This window comes from Nothobranchius furzeri, chromosome 13 (genome assembly GCF_043380555.1).
Source record: "Nothobranchius furzeri strain GRZ-AD chromosome 13, NfurGRZ-RIMD1, whole genome shotgun sequence".
Taxonomy (NCBI): Eukaryota; Metazoa; Chordata; class Actinopteri; order Cyprinodontiformes; family Nothobranchiidae; genus Nothobranchius; species Nothobranchius furzeri.
The window spans coordinates 24227026-24239263 of NC_091753.1; positions in this window are offsets into that span (position 1 = coordinate 24227026).

Consider the following 12238-nt stretch of genomic DNA (forward strand, 5'->3'; position numbering starts at 1 on the left):
GGTGCTCTATAAGTTAATTGCTCATCAACTAAACCCTTGCATGACAGAGGACTTTAGAATGATGAGAAAGGGCTTAGGACAACATAAGTCATCCAAAATGGAGAGAAGGTCAACCAACAAGGTGTTCCTGAGGAGGATTGGAGGTGGTGAGGGAGGTGGGGCCAGACGAAAGGGAGAAAAGGGACATGGGAACAAAAAGGGAGTGGAGAAATGAAATGAGAGGAAGTGTAAGAGGGAGGTGAGGAGAGGGAGTCATAAGAATAAATGAGGGACAGAGGAGGTGAGATTATTTCAGGCAGTGGTTTAGGGTTAACCCTATCCTTGGAAAGCAAGGCGACAAGTGAGTCTGACTCTTTAGACGTCTGTTTTTTTTTATTATCCTACAGACGTGACTTTTTCCTGAACAGCTAGACGGTAATTTTCCCTCTGAAGTCCTGATTCTGCTGAGATCTGCTTTTCTAATTAGCAGTGGCTCACTGTGATCCGAGGCATCTTCACACACCCAATCACATTTCATTTGTGCCCCTGGTTTCTTTTTGTTGTAAAGATGAGCTGGAACCGGTCACCAAGTGTTACGTGGCCACAATTAGAGTTTCACACCATCAAAAGCTAAACCTTCTTTTGAAGTGAAGATTGTGTCATTTCTAGTCTTTAAAATCAGTCAGACAGAAACAAAAAATGAGGTTCAGTTTGGTTTTGTTTCTTTTTAGGTGGCAAAGTGACAAATCCTCTCAGAATGTCTCTGCTCTTAGTGTCACTGTGCTCAGAAAATCCAGTTGTGTCTTTTGTTTTTGATCCTCCGGCTAGTCTGGGATAACAGCGTGATCAAAAGCTTAACCTAAGTCAGCACATGACGCTCTGTGGGCTGCCCGGGAGATAAAAGGAGGTCACAACCGGGTCTGCAACCATAAGAAGACTTCCAGGATGATTACTGATTGGGTTCTTATTAGCGCTCTGCTCAAGACATTTGCTAAACTGTCATCTTCTCTGCTCAGTGTACACTGACTCCAGCGCCAGCAGGACGTTAGTCAGAAGAACCGAATGGCTTCAAGTGTATCTCCCAGAGACAGCACCATTACAGAGAGCTAAACCTGCAACCTCCAGGAACTCCCCGTGCCTTGCTGTGAGCCCATTAAGACGGAGTTAATTAAACTACAAGGCACTGCCTCAGCAGGGGGAGGGGTTGTGCACATGTCTCACTCCCCACCTCATGCCACTCCAGGTGGCTGTTTCCCAGTCAGCTGGGGCTTTTCCTTGGCATCTGGAGGAAAGGTGAGGGGCAGGTAGGGGAGCATCACCATCTGTTTGTCTGTTCACACAAGGTGGTTAGGTGTGTTTAAGTGGTGGTGGGGGGGGGAGGGGGGGGGGTCAAACCCCCAGGAATGACCACTCGTGCAGCCCACCCCAGTTGAAAGATCTGCCAGCCTGCCTTTACCTGCTGCGATTCCATTACCCCGCCTGCACATTCTGGCACTCAAATGTTTCTGGAGCATATTAAACAGATTAATAGCACAATGCTCCAGGGACAGAGCAGCCTGTCAATCTCAGCTAAAAACACAAAAGCAGAAAATTAAAAAGGCCTGTGGCTGAACTCCAGCACTGATAAAAAATTTAAAGGAAGTGCTGGAATCTTGTGCGGCTGAGAATGAAAAGGAAAAACACACAGATGGTAAATATTTATTCTCTTCTCCTGCCTATAAACCACACATGCATGCACGTACGTGCACACGCTCACACAGGCCTGCGTGAAAGCCAAGATGAGATGGCAATGAGAAGATCTGGAATTATCAAAGAATGTGAAGTTGTGTTTTTGGATCCTTCGGTATTTTGGTACCTGCAGTTTAAAGAACGAGCAGCTGCTCCTGCGAATGAAATGTTTTATCCCAGATGGACAGTTTATCTTTTATTTCTGGGGGGAATGTCCTCGATCATTTTATATCTCCACAGAGGGTTCTGCTTTCACTTCACACACCATTGCTATTTACACGGTCTTCTATCAGAGGCCCGAGATCTTCTGGGATCTGTTTGATGTTTCATAACACTTCGGAGTTCTTGATTTTCTACTGCTTCTTAATTTCCTCTTTCAGCCCTTGGTGCCTCTCCTGCTTCTCTGATCTACTGGATCTATCAACATGTTCTAGTGATGTTAGTTGCCTCCTTCTACCATTTGCTTCTCCAGATTTCTTTAGTCTCAGCTCTTGGTGGACCTATCCTCCTCCCCGCACAACCTGGAGTGCACTTTGGATAATTTAGTGGAGAAAAGCCTATTCCTTCTCCTGGCTGTGGCTTTTCCAACAACTGTTCCCTTTACGACCACATGGACCCGTCCTCTGATGGCTACTGCCAGCAGGATAATCCACCATGCCACAAAGCTCAGATCATCTCTAACTGTTTTCTAGAATATGACCATGGGTACACTGGACTCCAACGGCCTCCACAGTCACTGGATCTCAGTCCAGTCCAGAACCTTTGGGTTGCAGTGGGATTAATATAGTTAGCGTGCAAAATCTGCAGCAACTGCAACCTCAGTTAAAAATTATCAAAACATGCAATAATTATGTCATAGTGGCTTGGACCTAGTCTGCAGCAGATATTGGAGAACCGGATGTTTGGATGAGAAATGGGTTTCTAGTAGGAATGCACCGACACTGATACTGGATTTTGGTATTGGTATCGGACCGATACCGACACCATGTACTCGTTAAAAGTTAACCGATATCAGGATGCAGTTGCCTGACTTATCATTTCTGTTGTAGCTTGTTATATTGGCCACTAGGGGGGAGCGGTTTAGCTAAAGAGTAACAGTGGGGTGCTGTAGCTTGGTTAAACAGCAGGTCAGCCATGTGGACGTACTTTAAAATGTGTGAAGATGACAGAAGCAAGGCCAAGTGCAAGCTTAGTACTGCTAAGGTGTCCAGGGGAGGAAAGGAGAAAACGTCATTCAACACCAGCAACTTAAAGCTTCTTTCCAGACTATTGCTCTTATCCCATGGCCCCATCTAGTGGCTGACAAGCATATCACACAAAAAATCTGTTGCTCTGTTTGAGATTGCGACTTCACGTTTCTGTTTACAAATGTGCTTCTGAAGCCGACAAACAGCTAAAACACGTTGTTTTATGAATATTATTCTCGTGTCATGTTGTGTTTTCATATATTTATATTTTAGAGACTTACTTGTCCGTGAAAAGTTCATCAACTGCAGCAGTCGAGGCATTCCATAAATTTGAAGCAAGTAAGCCGTAGTCTAATGCTATTGGTTAGTTCTGGTCGGCGCTCAGTTTCCTATTGCACGGAGCTCCGCAGGGCAGGAGGCGTGCTTAGCAAAAACAAAAAAGACGTATCGCTAATATTTTATCACAGGACATGATGAGACTTTACAGATTTCTGAAAAATCAAACATCATTTCTGAAAGGGGAAAACTCCGGAAAGCAGCTTTAATAAAACATCTGAGACTCCATCATCAGCCGGAGTACAACAAGTTTGCTAAAGCTAAGGCTATAAATTTTATTTTTTTATCTAACTCACCGTCTTTCCCTGTTGAAAGCAGAGGAGAAAATAAAACCTGTTTTCCAATTCATTGCATTTTTTGTGTGGTATAAGTATCGGTATCGACGAGTACTCAGATCCAAGCATCAGTATAGTGGTATCGGGGCATCCGCCGTTTCTAGAATAAAACAAATTGAAAGGAGAACTTGACACCACTGGAATGCTACAATGTGAGAAAGCCCAATGAGAAGAGCAAACCACCATTTTTTGTTTGTTAACTCAACGTACTCGCATACTTTAGACTCCCTGACTGGTCAAAATTGTTTAAAACTGAGATTTTCTAAACAGAAATTTAAAGATCAGCTTTCAGCTGATCTTTAAATCATGGTTAGTGGTGTGTGGAGAGCTGTTGTTACCTCAGCAGAGGCGTCTGAGGACATTAAAAAAATATGTTCATGAAAAATCCATGTCAACAAAATACATTCCTGCCAATCTGCTATAATAGTTTATTAAGATCAATAGAAATAAGTAGCATGGTCTAATAATGTTTAACCTCAGCATGACTTTGTCAGAACTCTGTGTGCATAGCATCTATTTTCTTATTCAGATAAAACCAAAATTATTATTCAATAAACGTCTAAATGAACAAAATATATTCAAATATCATTTACATAACAAAATCTGTCTGATTTTTAAACAACTGTTCAAAACTGGATTCTGGCTTTGTCATTTACACCCCAAAAGTGTGATCAATGCTGTTGTCTAAAGGGATCATCTTCATGAGAAAGGGACTGTTCACTGTTCTCATGCACGTGGTGTTTGGTTACTCTGGTGTCCTCCCACAGACCAGAAACACTCAGGGGGTGACCATAGATTGTCCCAAGGTTCAGGTGTGTGTGTGTGTGTGTGTGTGTGTGTGTGTGTGTGTGTGTGTGTGTGTGTGTGTGTGTGTGTGTGTGTGTGTGTGTGTGTGTGTGTGTGTGTGTGTGTGTGTGTGTGTGTGTGTGTGTGTGTGTGTGTGATGGACATGTTTAGGGTGTCCCCGTTCCCACCTTTCACCTGGAGACTGCTGAAGAGAGACAGCAGCTCTCTGAGACCTTACTCAAAAATAAGCAGCTCATAAGATGAATGAGTGAATGATGTGCAGCAACACCGACCATGAAACTATCATGATTTTAACTATGTTTATTTTTACGACACCTCAAAAAACTGTGCTTGTTGAGGAGAACTAGACAGTTTTGGCTTGCTTTTAGCAGCCCTAGTGTCATTTTGTAGAAGCGAAAGCAAAAACAATCTCCTTGCTTTGCGTTCATCCTTGAGTTGAAACGTCTCCCCAGCCTTCCTTAGAGTCTACAGCTTCCCAACTAAATTAAACAAACCAGTTGTGTTCATGCTCTAAAACATGCAGGGGACCTGTTGGAACCAGACTGTAGAGCTAGGTATGTCAGCTCCATTTTTGCTAAGTCCCAACAGAGCAGTGCACCAGTCTGAAGTTGCAAGTGGAATCTTCTGGCCACAGGGGACAACAGGGGCTAGGCGGTCTTCATTAATCTTTAAAGGGTCCTGTGAGCACATACTGGCTCAAGAAACTTATTTAAAAATATTAAAATGTTCCACAGTATCCCTTTAAAGGTTGAATATGGAATATTAAATAAAAAGCTATATTTTTTTAAATAATACCTCCATAGGGACTTTAACCCTTTAGGCCCTAGACCTGTTTTCTTTGGGCCCTGGCACCTCCCAATTGGGCCTTTGGAGTTTCATGTCCCAAGTGTCAGTGATTGTTTGCATTCCCCGAGCACAGCTACAGCTACAATAAAAACATTTTAGATTGTAAACAAAGCAATTTTTGGTTTTTGATACATTAAGATAAAATATTACTTGAACTTTATTTTAGAAGAGCTGTCCTGTGTGAAATTGCTGACAGGAGGGAGGTTGTGAGTTCACAATCTATTTAGGAAATTTAGTCCATTGTATTATTTATTCCAGGGGTCCTCAACGAAATTTGTTCAAGTTTTTTTTTTCCAGCAGACACCAGAGAAGGTCAGATGCTCTTCTAAAATAAAGTTCAAATATCTATGTATCTTAATTTATTACTATTTAAAATGGCCTTGTTTTACATCTGGGCTGTTTGATTGTGGTTTTAGTTGTGTTTGGAGAATGTGGACAGTTGTTGATGTTTGGGACATGAAACTGTAGAGGCCCCCTATTGGGGGGTGTTAGGGTTAAACAGGTTAGAGGTGTACAGAATGAAGATGTATCCTGTAAAAGCTACATGTTAACTCATTAACTGCCATTGACAATTAAAGTTGTCATTTGCATTTTTTTACTGTGTGGGCGTCGGAACGAGCCCCCGCACCTTGAGAACAAACATCCCAGCTCTAAAGCCGATCTTCATCCGTGTACGAGATCGTTTTGGGTCTTATGGGATTATGAAAGAATCAGAATCAGAATCCGCTTTATTGTCAGAGCCCCAGTGACCCGAAGCGCAGAAATTTGACTCCGCAGTACAGCCTGACCAAAGTTACACACACAAAACACGTAGAACGAAAACAGATACAGGCAGACCACGAGAGCTGCCATTCGAGGCGCTCAAAGGACAACGCTCAAATCACGCGGATTCTTCCCGATGTAAGAGGTGAGTCTCCTCTTTGTTTTCATAGTTTTCGTGTTAACATCATCATAGAGCTCAACGTTCTGTGACTCTTAAAAAACTGTGAAAACACTGAAAAATGCTGGCAGCAAAGGGCCTTTCTGATCAGGAAACGGCTGGCAGTGAATGAGTTAATTAAAAAAATAAACATGTTTATTTTGATTATCACAACACTAGGTTTATAATCCCATAAGACCCAAAACAGAACAAATCATCTACCAGCCAATAGAGGGCACCATTGCGGGTTGCCAAGCAGTCTCTGTGGACTCTGCAAGTCAAGCAGCTGCTTCTGAGCCCAGAAGATGTCAATGTCCTTCTCAGAGGAGCAGCGACCATAAAAGATCTAAAACCAGATCAGATCAAACCAGAACCAACTGATCAACCCGAATAAAAATCCCATGTATCGGCAGCAAACGATGGCTGGAAGCCTTGATCTATTGTTGCAACTACAACTGCACACACTAGATGTTCCTTTGGTGTTCATGTTCCATATTTGACCTTTAAACCATGTATGTATTAACTAAAACATAAGTACTGACATTCTTCAGAAATATTTAATGTTTAATGTATTGGTCTTGTATTTTGTCCCTTTTGGCGCTCCATATTTTTAGGGTGTGCTTTTGAATACTTTTTTTCCTTTGAGCAGGAAGAAATAGTTTTCTAGTATTTTCTGTCTTATTGGTAGAGAATAGAGTTAACACTATAAGGCAGCCATACTCCGATCACTCTTCTGTCTCCTCCCCACGCTGAACAGAACAAATCATCTCAATAGATGTCATCTTGATGGTTCATTACGTTAAACTATCTCTGCCAGCAACTTCTAATCAAATGGCTCTCTTATGGCCTGAAGGAATGTACACTCAGGGAAGTCAGTGAGGAGTCAGTGTGTGTGTGTGTGTGTGTGTGTGTGTGTGTGTGCGTGCCCGTGTGAACTTATATTAACAGGTTAATTGCCCCAACAATAAAGGAGAAGAGTGGCCAGACAACAAGAGGATGCTGCTGACTTCATCAGCAGCCCCAAAGACTCTTTCCTTCACCCAATCAAAGGCCAGCAGCAATAACACGAGAAGAACCGCGTCAGAGAGAAAGGTTGGTAAACAGCACCACTTACTGGCCACCAAGGGGAACACCATGTTCGCTCTACATGGGTTTTCTTTAGACACAGGTGAAAACAGAAGGCTTGCTGAAGGTCAAAGGTCAGACACATGTAGCAATGTTTGTGACTTTGACAAAAAATATAATAAATGGAATCCAGGTTCTTTATCCACCAAATATAAACTAGTTTTATTTATCTTCTTTTTTTCTTCTTTTATTTTATTTACTATTTTATTTATTTTCAAACAAACATGCAGTTAAAGTCTGAGAATAATGCTGACGGTAGAAGATAGACGAGTTTACTCTTGTACTGTAGCAAGTCCATTACACAGGCTTGTGTTATGGTGTTGTAGGATAAATGAAACCAGACACAATAACAATTGTTTTAATGTTTATTTAAAAAGGTTGAAGAGTTTAGACCTGTAAGAAGAAGAGCTGGTATGAGTGCTGAAGATTTAAAATGGTAAATGATTGAATGTTTGTACTTAGCTGTTTCCTTTGTGCTTCTGGAGGTGTTCCAGCTAAAAGAGTCCCCGGGGAGCTGGAGCACCTAAAGAAGGTTCCGGAGCATTCCATTCAGGAGGAATAGGAGGGATGACCTGTGAAATTGCTCTGGGAATGCAGATTAGTTTCACTGAACGTTTTTAGGATTGATTAAGGATATTTATATTTTTGTATTGTAATTCATTAAAGAAATCTTATAGATGATGATTTAAGGATAAATTAAGAATATTGAAAGATTGTATTTTTGTATTTACCTGTGTCTGGGTTTTAGGATTAGTCCAATTAGTCACACCTGTTATAAATACAGCTCTGTGTTTGTGGGAGAGTGTTGAGAGATGGATGGAGCGGCATGCATGGATTTTTGCTGCCTAGTCTTTAATTTGTAAATAATGTTAATAAATGCACTTGGGTCTGCACTGGACATCGGCCTCCTCATTATCACTTTTTCCTCCGGAGCGCATGACAGTTATCCTAAGTGCCCTCGGCACCACAACAGTTTTTTCTCCAGTTTGTAACATTATTCATCCAATCTTCACTCAAACAGGTTGTTATTTTTCTTGATATCCACCACAATATTAAATCATATTAAAGTTAGTTATGGAAGTAATGAGAGGTTTTCCACAAAGGTGACAGATTAATGGGACATTCTGATAGATGATCTACAACATATAGTTAATAACTGCCGCCTTAAAACTGAATTAAAGTGTAAATACATTTCAGCGATTTCACTGAAGAAATGTATTACTTCAAAAATCATTGTGCAACTAACTGAACATATTTTTAATGTATTACCTCATTTATCTTTGACATTTATTAACTGTTTATAAATCAAATTCAAATGAACGTCTACTGATTCACAAGTGGTAACCATATTCAGACCAAATAATAAATAAAGGCATTAAATGTGAGCAGGGGTCATACTTTTTAAGGTCATTTTAAAAATGAAATCCAGATTAGATTTGATCATGTTTGCCAGTGCAGACACTTCAGCACATTGCTTTATAAAGCGCAGAGTCGGTCTGCACTGTGGTTTCTGGATTTCCTATTAGCTCCTCTACAACTATTGCCAAACTCAGCTGCAATAATATGTTGTCTGCTGGTTATGGAGAAGAATAGAAGTCATCTTATACATGCCTTTTTAATCCAAATAAAATATGATTTACTCCTTTTACATTGGTATATTTTGAGTGAAACCTAGCTTGTTTGGTCTATTTCTGCCAGAGTTAAATCATTTGATTTTATTGAGTTTATGTGAACTGATTTTACACGGATGTTCCACAGAAGAACAATGAATGTTTTTCTGTTGTCAACCACAAACTAAATGTCTTTTTTCACAAAAGCAACAATTCCATGTCTATTTGGTTGGAATTGAGGTGTAGGCGACTCGATCCGCGCTTCCTGCCCGATTTCTGGAGAGAACAAATTCTGTCGGGGATAACTACCTCTGCAAAACACCTGTCAGCCACAGTTTGCTTTTCTTTTAAGGTACTTTCATTTCATTATTGCTGCTATTGTTGTGTTGCTGCGTTTTGCTTTTGTGTGTTGAGACTTTTGTATTTAGTTGAACTTCACGGGCCACCATAGAAAACAGACAAAAACTGTGAAAGAATTGGTAACAGGAGTACAAAAAAGGTGTGCCAGGACTTAATTAACTTTAAGTCAATAATACAAAGGGTTCAGAAAATAAAATAAAACACAACAGGGACATTTATTATCTGTAATGATTTTCATGCTGCGTCTCAGCTCAATATTCAGTGCTGTTTATACCTACATCGTTCCCTAGAGAGCATCCGAACGCAGGATGTTAGCCTCCCCTGTATGGGATACACAAGTCCTGGTTAGAGATTCTCTTTGTGTCACAGGGCTGCTAATCCTCTCTTTTCATTATTTCTTCAGTTACTTTGAAACCAGAATGTTTAGGACATAGCTGCTTTTAAAAAAAGGACAAATTTTACACGTATAAAAATGAGTTTTCTTAGTTAAAAACCTGATGTTTCTGTTGGCGGATCTCAGAGCGTGACCAGATTATTGACTGGTTCTGTTATGCAAGAGAATAAACACAAAAGGTCTCAGGTCTTAACAGCTGCCTCCCTCCAACCTTGATGGATTGCAGTTTCCCAGTTCAGGTCCTGCCACATATCCACTCACAGATGAAGCGCAAGCAGTATAAATGCAGACGCTCCAGCTCGTCTTTGGAGTTCCTTTTCCTTTAACAGCCTCTACTGCTTTCTGCACTTGTCTGGATCTGACACCTTTACCAGCTCCTTCTCTGGTTCACACACCTCATCCTTTCCAAAGTCCATCTTCAGCCTCTTATTTTCACTCCCATCCTGCTCTTATATTCTTCTCTTTGGGGCTTGCTGGCCTTGCAAATCATTTTCCAGACTACTGTTGCATTGGCCAAGCACTGTCTGTTTTCATTCCCTGTCTGGAGGACAAGTAATTTAGGGGGGAGAGAGGGAGAGCAGATGACCACTAGCTGCTGACCTTTTCTCCCTCAATTTAACTCCTCGCTGCTGTGCCCACTGAATGTGGCAATCAGGCTAGCTAGAAGTGACACTCTCATCTGAGCATGGTCAGGCATTGCACACAATTACTGTGTCACTTTTCATTTATATGTGGGGGATGTGGGCAAGTGGGAGTGTTTAAATTGGGTATAGTGAGAAAGGACAGGGCCAAGGTGTGTGTAAGATATTCTTGTTAGCATATACCTGCATCACGGGCCTGTCAGTCATATCTGTAATAACGCTAGGATGTTAGGTTCTTCTCTTCTGTTGGACCCAAACTGGAACGCAGGTAAACACAAGTACACATAGGTACACACAAGGTACACAAAGTACTGCTTTATTTTAAAGTGACATGGTACATGAACCAGTCTTGTCACGCGTGTAATACAAGGCCGTGTTTGTCACCGATAACGTGGATTCCTGCAAACTGAAGCAAGCTTCAAAGCTTCTTCCACGCACTCCTGTCATTCTTGGTACCTGCCTCAAAGCCTATACTTCAAATGCCCCGTGGCTACACAGACAAGGTCCACATATACACGCAGAGTTCACACAAGTACATTCAGTTAAGCACACAGGGTAAACCAAGTTACGCGCAGATTCAAAGGTACACACTTGATACAAACGGGTACACAAAAGTATGCACAAGTGAGCTGTGGCTCAGTGGGATGAGAGGTCATCTCCCAGTCAAAGGTCAGTGTTTCAGTTCTGGCTACCCTACCTCACGTTGAAGTGTCTTTGAGCAAGACATTGCTCTCTGTATAGCCGATCTGCAAATCAGGGTGTGAGTGTGTGTTTGAGAGGGTCGGTGTGACTTTGAATAGTCAAAATATCTTGAAAGGTTCAGAGCAGTCTAGTTGCTGTGTACACTCACGTGTTGTTTTAAAAATTACAGTTTTGCTTTGGGGTATGAAGACCCCAACACAGACTCAAACTAAAGTAGTTACAATTAAACATAGTCAGAAAAATATATATATATTTCTAAATTTCTGTTTATATTGTTCTATTGTGAAGTTAAAGCATAGTTTAAGTGAGGGTGAGCCAACGATATAAAACTATAGAGATAATCTTCACACATCAGCTCACTATGGATGAGGCGTTTCTGTGTTAGTACTAAAGGACTGCTCGCCCACTAGTAAACAAGATGAAATACAAATTGCAGAAGAGCACTCACTCACTGGGCTCTTTTTTGGGTTTACCTTGCTAGTACAGGGTTGGACCCCTTTTGTCTTCAGAGCTGCCTTAATCCTTCGTGGCATAGATTCACCAAGGTACTGGAAACATTCATCAGATTTTGGTCCATATTGACATAATATCATCACACAGTTGCTGCAGATTGGCCGGCTGAACATCCATGATGCGAATCTCCCGTTCCCCCACGTCCCAAAGGTGCTCTATTGGATTGCGATCTGGTGACTGTGGAGACCATCTGAGTACAGTGGACTCATTGTCATGTTCAAGAATCCAGTCTGAGATGATTCCAGCTCTATGACATGGTGCATTATCCTGCTGGAAGTAGCCATCAGAAGATGGTACACTGTGGTCATAAAGGGATGGACATGGTCAGCAACAATACTCGGGTGTTTTGTCGTTGTAACGATGATCAATTGGTACTAAGAGGTCCAAAGTGTGCCACGAAAATGTCCCCCACACCATCACACCAGCAGCCTGAATCATTGATACAAGGCAGAGTGGATCCATGCTTTCGTGTTTTTGACACCAAATTCTGACCCTACAATCCGAATGTCGCAGCTTCAGCTTCAGTTTCTTCTTCTTAGCTGACAGGAGTGGTACACGGTGTGGTCTTCTGCTGCCTTCAGAGATTGTCTTCTGCATGCCTTGGTTGTAACAAGTGATTGTTTGAGTTATTTTTTCCTTTCCATCAGCTCTAACCAATCTGGTCATTCTCCTCTGGCGTCAACAAGGTGATTTTGCTCACAAAACTGCCGCTCACATGATGAAGGCAGTTTTGATCCATTTCAAGATTTCTAATTA